This window comes from Tyto alba, unplaced genomic scaffold, assembly GCF_018691265.1.
Source record: "Tyto alba isolate M040663 unplaced genomic scaffold, T.alba_DEE_v4.0 Super-Scaffold_2, whole genome shotgun sequence".
NCBI classification, from domain to species: domain Eukaryota; kingdom Metazoa; phylum Chordata; class Aves; order Strigiformes; family Tytonidae; genus Tyto; species Tyto alba.
Window position 1 is genome coordinate 9777989 of NW_024881282.1, and position 7884 is coordinate 9785872.

General features: G+C 47.7%; 1 protein-coding gene across 1 annotated transcript in view; it reads right to left on the reverse strand.

The window, feature by feature from the left end:
- GRM5 (glutamate metabotropic receptor 5) overlaps positions 1 to 7648 on the reverse strand; it is a 272568-nt gene extending 264920 nt beyond the window's left edge. Inside the window, 2 exon segments of the mRNA XM_032990966.2 lie at positions 5940 to 6101; positions 7579 to 7648. The gene's annotated coding sequence lies outside the window, so the exon portion shown is untranslated.
- Between the last annotated feature and the right edge of the window lie 236 nt (positions 7649 to 7884).

The window sequence follows — 7884 nt, forward strand, 5'->3', positions numbered from 1 at the left end:
GACTGTAACTGGATATGCAATTAGATGCCTTTTTATAACCTAGCTGCCTGTGCAGCTGCGTATGTACAAATAGATAGAGTTCAGAGGATTGGGGTGAGCTTGTGACACAAAAAATATAATCCACTCCCCATCCACCATTTTAATTCTACAACACACAATGACCAGGTTTCTGATCAAGTTTAATAATACTGTTCTTGATATTATGTCTATAAATTAAACAATTTCCATACAGGATATGTGAGAAAGAGAGGGCAGCAAGGCCATTTTTATCTTCTTCACTTCAAGGAACAGCTGTTTTCTATTCTCTGTCTACAGCTGTATCTATCAGTATAAAATTATAGGGTGAAGAATGAAGTAAAGCTGAAGATCTCTTTTATACTTCTGGTTCCATAGTAATAGCAGATCTCATGGCTAGGGTGTTCTTATGACCCAAAAGCAAGTTCTGAAAGCAATCAAATCCTTCCACTCCATGGCATCCAAGGGAAAAGAAGTGGCCAGATGCAGACTGCAGTTGTTCCAGATTTAATTCATTTTCTTCAAATACTCCACTGTACTAAAGTGAAAGCTAATTTACTTGGACTTACAAAGTTGTTATTAACTAAACCAAGAAAACTGCTTATGTTTTGTAGTATTGGGCTTAGGACTCATATCCAAAGCATCTGAAGACAATGCTTTCTGTGGGCTTTCATGATGCAGTAAAACAACCTGGAATTTATTTTGACGTGTTTAAGTGGGTCTTCTAAATTTCAGTGGATTTTTATTCGTATAATAGAGATCCAGTTCTATGGGCTTACTCTTGCTCTCACAAACCTAAAAATCACAGAATGATTGGGGCTGGGAAGGCACATTAGGGAGCTGTCTGGTCCATCCACCCTGCTTAAACCAAGTTCAACTAAAGCATGTTTTTCAGCTTCATGTCCAGTCAGGTTTTTAATATCTCTGAGGATGGAGACTCCACAGCCTTTCCAGTCAATCTATTCCAGTGTTTGACTACAATCACAATAAAAAGGATTCTTTTTTATGTTTAAACAGAATTTCCTGTATTTCAATTTGTGCTTATTGCCTCCCATCCTTCCACTGGATACAGCTGTTTATGCCATGCAAGATGCCATGAGAGTAATCAGGTAACACATTTCATTTTAGGCCAAAATGGTTTAGAAGAGAGCTGGTAGACTAAGCATGCTAATTACATTTCCTGGATAACATCTTCCTGAAGAGAAGATGGCCAAGGGAACTGTTCAAATATACAATATTACTGCTCTTCCGTCCCAGAAGAATCACATACAAGTCACTCCACATTTTGATTACCATTCTTTCCTACTACAGGAAGCTTATTATTACAAGCAGGATGAGTAATAAAATTAAGCAAAATTTCATAAGCTTAAATATAGCTCCTCTTTAAATTGTTTGGGATAACCCTAAAGGGAGGCTGACATGCTATAGCCTTCAGACTTGAGAACAGAGGTATCAGCAGCATCAAAGACAGTGAACTCTTGAATGCATGAATTAAAGTAATGGGAATTGTTTCCCAGTTAATAATTTATTTGCATTTACTTGTTTTCATTGATGGACAATCAAATCAACATGCACAGCACTTAGGGTCAACTTTACTTTTCACACTGTTCAATTTCTTCAGTGTCAAGGGAGTTATTCGTAATTTACTGCAATATAGGCAAAATGGAATCAGGCACTTAATTACTGGTGTATCAAGGTTCCTAGATTATTTCAGCTATGGATTTAACTATAAATTAATCCTGAAGTCACATGCTTTAACAGTACATGACAGACACTTTGGTCTCAGTCTTCTAGTGCACTAGCTTCACACTTGGAGCAACTGCAGAAATAGTAAGGCATAAGGATATTCTGCCTATCTGTCCTTTGCTCAGTCCTGCCCTAGACAAAAATTTAAGGACTACTCAGATGACTGAAGACACAGATCTGATGAAGCACTCAGCATGTTCCTATAACCTCTGCTTTCCCTGGCAGTAAAAACTTTATGCCAGTCTCTGTCAGGAGAAATTCTCAGCTGTTCCTTTAGGGCAGAGATCCAGCTACTTCATGTCGAGGTTTAACCGAGTAGAAAATGAGCATCTGTAATATTCCATGAAACATCATGCAATTCTTAAAATTATTTATTTCAACCTCAACTGTACATCCACCTATATTTACAGGCTGCACAGAACAAAAGAAACAAAAAAAGACCTAATATCTAATGACATTAATTAAATCTTGATCAAAAATCAAACTATGAACAGCAGTTCGCAAAGGGCTGAATTTCCACTGTCTATGTGGCTGAGCGTTTATACATGGGGCACATCTGATTTTTCTTAAGGGCTTCTACTGCCGCAGGTGTAACTGTGTTTAAACCTTAAGAATTAAACCTTTTCCCCCTGTGACTTACATTATTATAGCAGCGCCCACTAGTGACCCCAGAGTGAAGGACCTGTCTTTTTGCAATCAATTCTCTTGTCTGTCTTCTAATAGGTAAAACACAAACTCATCAAAGGGAAGTTTTTGATTTAGCCTGTTTTGTATCAGTGGGGAAAAAAAAAATAAAAAAGAGAGAAGGAGCAACACTTTCATTTAGGTTTCTTCTTTCTTACAATTTTGTAAGTTCACAGCCTGTTCGTTCATAGTCTCTAAATCTTCAGGCAGATTTAAATAATAAAAATAAAATGCCACGTTACTAGACCACAGACCAGTACTGTGATGGAGTGAAAAGTTATGGTCCAATCCACAAAAACACTTAGGAATAAGCTCAGTGTTAAGCACATTAAGAATGCTGTTGATCAAACATCTGTAAAGATTTATCTAAAGTTTAACATCTCTTTAAAGGATTTTCCACATCAGAGCATTCACAAAAACCTAGGGCTCCAAAATCCATTCATTAGTAGTGACAAATTTTGCTTGCATGTTGTGTCTGTATAGCTTATAGCTATGCAACTGCTGATTAAATGCTTTCCGGACATTCATTTACAGTACCTACTGCAACTAATTCAGTGCCATCAGATATTAAATAATATAGGTCGATATAGATATGAACAAAATCAGTATATCCCAAGGAACTAACGCAAGTTTCATCATCAGAGAAATTAAACCTTTAGCAAGCAGCAACTGAATTACTGGTCCAGAGTCAGTCTTACCACTTATCTCACAGTGAAGATCATTGGATAGCAAAAGATGGAACTGCTTTAGAAAAACAATTACATAAGGAGAGAGACCTCTTGGCTCATCTTGACAGGGAGCAATGTGAGGAAAAAGTGTACCTTCAGGATGCTAAGCCTTTGCTCAGGTCTGTTGGCTACTGGCATTGCAAACACTAAGCATTAGGCTCAGGCTATTCTAGCAATCTAGCTCCCAGTGCTGTGGAAAGGCTCAGTTTGCAGGAGGTCTCACACACCCACTCCTTGGTGGTAATTCACTTTGGTCACACAAAACCTGATACACTCAAACGGTCCTTGGCTGGAAAACATGAACATGAGCACTCCGTTCTGTTTTGAGATTTCTACTGCCATTTAAATTTTCCATCCACCAAAAAAACCCCAAAAGATTTAAAAAGATCAACCATTCGTCATTGCATTATCGGCTCTGTAAATTCCAGTGGGCATTGGATCAAGCCCTCTGACAAAGGAAACAACCTTATACAACAGGAGAGACTATGAAGTAGTGTTCTGTAATTCCACTTAGAAATAGGAGGAAACTAAGCAGCACAGAAGACTTTTAGCCATTTGGCCAGAAGAGCCACTGAAAATAACAGACTAATGTGCTGATCTCATGTCTTCATAGATAATAAGCATAGAATGCTATAATTATCAGCAAGATCCTTAGCAATCCCAGGAAGTTCTTCCCCATATTATGCCCACACACACGCTTTCTGGTTGATGAAACATTCCTGGTTTTAATATGTAGGTGCTTAACTTCCCAGCAAAGCTTGCCATGATCTCTGCAATTTCGCTAAATATACTATTTATTGCTGCTGTTATGAAAAACCTGTTATACCATATGATGAAGGAACTAATAGCTCTGGTATGATTTCAGCTGTAATCCTAGACATTTTATTAATTAAAAAAAGTGTATGATCTGGAGGAGGTGACCAAGAAAAAGCAATAGAAATTCCAAAAAACATTTTCTAACAAGTCACAACAAGAGTGGTGTTACAGTGTCATTCCAGTACTACCCCTATACCAAAATAAGCCATAAACATGTTGGCAAATGAAATTACAAAGAACCTGTATAAAGACGCCAAAAATACTCTCTGATCATTTGAAATAATGATTAACCCTGACAACCCTGATCATGTAACATAAATGCTAGCATGTAGTTAAAGTATTTGAGAATGTGCAAAATATTAGTATGGGATAGAAATGTTTAGGAATACAGTAATAAAAAAGGTCATAGAGAATGAAAAAAGCCTGGAAGTTAACCCCTCTGTACACCCTTCCCTTTCAGGATTGTTTAGAGCAGTGTATTTCCAAGACAGACCTCTGTCACTCTGCTGTCGAGATGACCCCTCACTTTGTCCTCAAGACTAGAAGAAAAAAACACCCAGCCTCCCCCTACACCCAGTCACCCCCACCGCCACCAGAAAGCCCTTCCCGGGGAGAAGATGGAGTGGAAGTGGGGCTGCCGGGGCGGCGGGGCCCCGGGGTGCGGGACAGCGCTGCCGGCGGGCAGCGGGAGCGGGCAGAGGGAGAGGGCAGCGGGATCAGCGGGAGCGGGGAGCGGGAGCGGGCAGCGAGAGCAGCGGGGCGGGCAGGGGGAGCGGGCAGAGGGATCAGCGGGAGTGGGGAGCGGGAGCGGGGAGAGGGCAGCAGGAGCGGGGAGCGGGGAGTGGGGAGTGGGCAGCAGGAGCGGGCAGCAGGAGCGGGGAGCTGGAGCGGGGAGCGGGGAGCGGGGAGCGGGGAGCGGGGAGCAGGAGCGGGGAGCAGCGGGCAGCAGGAGCGGGGAGCGGGGAGCAAGAGCGGGGAGCTGGAGCGGGGAGCAGGAGCGGGGAGCAGGAGCGGGGAGCGGGGAGCGGGGAGCAGGAGCGGGGAGCGGGGAGCGGGGAGCGGGGAGCAGCGGGCAGCAGGAGCGGGAGCTGTCCCTGGTGCTGAGCACCGCCCGCTGCCAGCGTTCCCCTCCCGGGCAGGTTTAAGAAAAGGGAAAAAATTCCTAACCTTTAAAATCAACCAATGACAAAAAAAATCACATGGTAGTCACATTTGCCATGCCAGACCACATTTTTTACAGATAAATTAAATACACAGATCTGGGTCTTAGAGGAAACGATTGGACAAGGTTGACTCCCAGCATAGCTACCTGTGCTGCTACAACTAAGTGGCTGTGCATGCAGATTTATATGTGTTCATGCACACTTGTTCTTGGATCTCTGTCTTCCTGCTCGGCTCGTGGTATCACTGTACCTCTCAACCCTTAATGAATCATTTTTGCACGGGGGGACATTAGCTCCAATTATTAAATAAGGAACAGATGGGGCTCGCCAAGCAGAGTCAAAGTGTTTTGTCCCAAGGTCACACAGAAAAGTCTATGCCTGAGCTTAGCCTGGCTGTCTCTGGAAAACAGATACATCCCTGTTTCCATTATCCCCTCCTAGCAAGACAAATCCCCACGGGTGAACAGAAGGGCTATATCACACACATCACCAAGCCCAGGTACTGCAGTACTCCGATCCCCCCCAGCCCCACACATCTGCTCCTGGGGAGGGATCAGTGCCTGCTGCCCTCCAGCACCCCAACCCACTGGTGCCCCAGCAGCCCCTGGAGGTGCTCCCCACCGGTTGGCTTGCTGGCTCTCCAGGAGCCCTGCTTGTCCTCCAGCAACCAGAGCACAGAGCAAAAGCAGGAGGGAGGGAGGGAGGGGAAACAGTTCCTCCTGCATCCACAGGGTTTCTGACCGCAACCCAGGGCACATAAATCCCCTCTCCCACTCTGCAGCATTACCTTCTCGGTGGCAACAATTATTTCTTCCTACAGTGGTGGCAAAGCGGTCCCTTCGGTGGCAATAATCAAGACGAGCAGGGGTAGGCACCTCTTATTTTCAGCCACGGCAGAGATAGCATTCCACGCACAGACCTTCTGGAACTGAATAATCCTCAAATGCCTCTGCAAAGATCACCAGCAGGTGAGCCCCACTCGGCTAGCATTGTCACTCCTCCAGCTATGGGCACATCCTGTTTTCTTCTGATCACAGGCAAATGCTGAAGACCGAGTAACCTACCCCCGCAAATGCATGCACATACACACACGCCATGCAACACGCTGTTCTCTCAGCATCGCCCAAGTCTCATTTGCAAGAGGCGTGAATGGTCCCTGGATTTAAGGGGGGGGAGTGGGGGGGAGGAAGGCATGAGGAGGAGGACTAAACAAACAAACGATGAAACAACAGATGGGGCTTTGCTCTCTGCCACCACAGCCTTGGTCTTCCTAAATACTTGCTGCAGCTTGACCCACCTGCTTAAACCACCCAGCCTCACGTATGCACGGCAGCAACCTCTCTGCATTTATAAGGGGCTAACCCTGCATTCTGCCCTGCAAGGAAATCTCTCCAGATGCTTTGAAGGTTGCAAAGTCCCCCTATAAACCGACACCTCCCTCCCGCACTACCCTCCAGCAAGTGAGAAAGGTGGAAATCAGTTCAGAACAGCATCATCCGAAGAGAAAGGAAAAAAAAAAAAAAAAAAAAAGAAAAAAGCGATAGCTGCTTCTGGAGGTTCTGTTTAAAGCCGAGGAGCAGGGAAGAGTTTAACCCTGCGGTCCCGGCGGCCTTTTGCGAACTGGCTCCGCCGAAGTTTTCCCGTCCCCCCGCGGCCGTGCTGCGCGGCGGCCCGGGGGCTCCGCTGCTGCACCTGCGGGCCTGGGCGTGGGGGGCGAGGGGGGTCCTGAGCACCGGGAGAGCACCGGGCTGCAGCGCAACTTTTTAGTGCCACCAAGTGGCATAGATCCCTCTAGGAAACCAAGCAGCCTGCCAGCTCTGGGCTCTGCCTGCTGCTCCCTGGCAAGGGGAGAGCGGGGGATATGAGAGCAGCGACCACCCCTCCCCCCCACCCCCGCCCGACACACAGACAGACAGACAGCGATGTCAAGCAGAAAGGAGGGACCTGTTTGCCACTGGAAGGACAGGTTGCCCTCTCCAGACCTCGCCCCTTCCCTTGGCTGCAGGGCGATGGCACCGGGCACGGCGAGACGAGGAGCGATGCTCCTGCCAAGGGCAGCCTGAGCCGTCAGCCCCGCCGGCGGGATGTGGCCCCCTGCTCCTGCTCCCCGCGGGCTCCCCCCGCTCCCCCCCCCCCCCCCCAGCAGGTGCCACCTGCAGACACCCCCCTTCCCCTCCGAGCCGAGCTCCCTCCCCTCCGCCCCCCCCGGGCTCCCCGGCCCCACAGGCGCTGCAGTTCCCCGCCAGCCCCCCCGGCTCCGCAGCCAGCGTTCCCGGACTGTCTCTGCAGACCCACGGGCAGGTCTCCCATTTTGCCTACCTTCTGCCCTCAAGCTCGGTACCCTCCGGCCTTTCTGCATCCCCACGCTCCCACAAACCCCCCAGCACCTCTCTCCCCTGCTAACTACCTGCTCCCCACGCATCTACCTTTCCTCGGTTAACCCTTCCCTCCAGAAGTCAGCCGAGGCTTTCCCATATCCTCCAGCATCCCTGCATCCTCCCAAAGCTTCCCCCCTCCCTCTCTCCTCCTCTCTCTCACGGCTCAGCCCCACACACCCCGGTTCCTGCTCCCATTCACACTCAGTCGTCCCGCTCCCCTCCTGCTGGCTGCACCTCACCGCTCCTCCATCCGGGGTGGGCAGGGACCCCCGGCACCGGGCCAGGCACCACGGCTCTGAGTGTGGGGTGTGGGAATTTCGGGGTGTGGGTACGCGTGAGAGGGTGGGAGGGTCC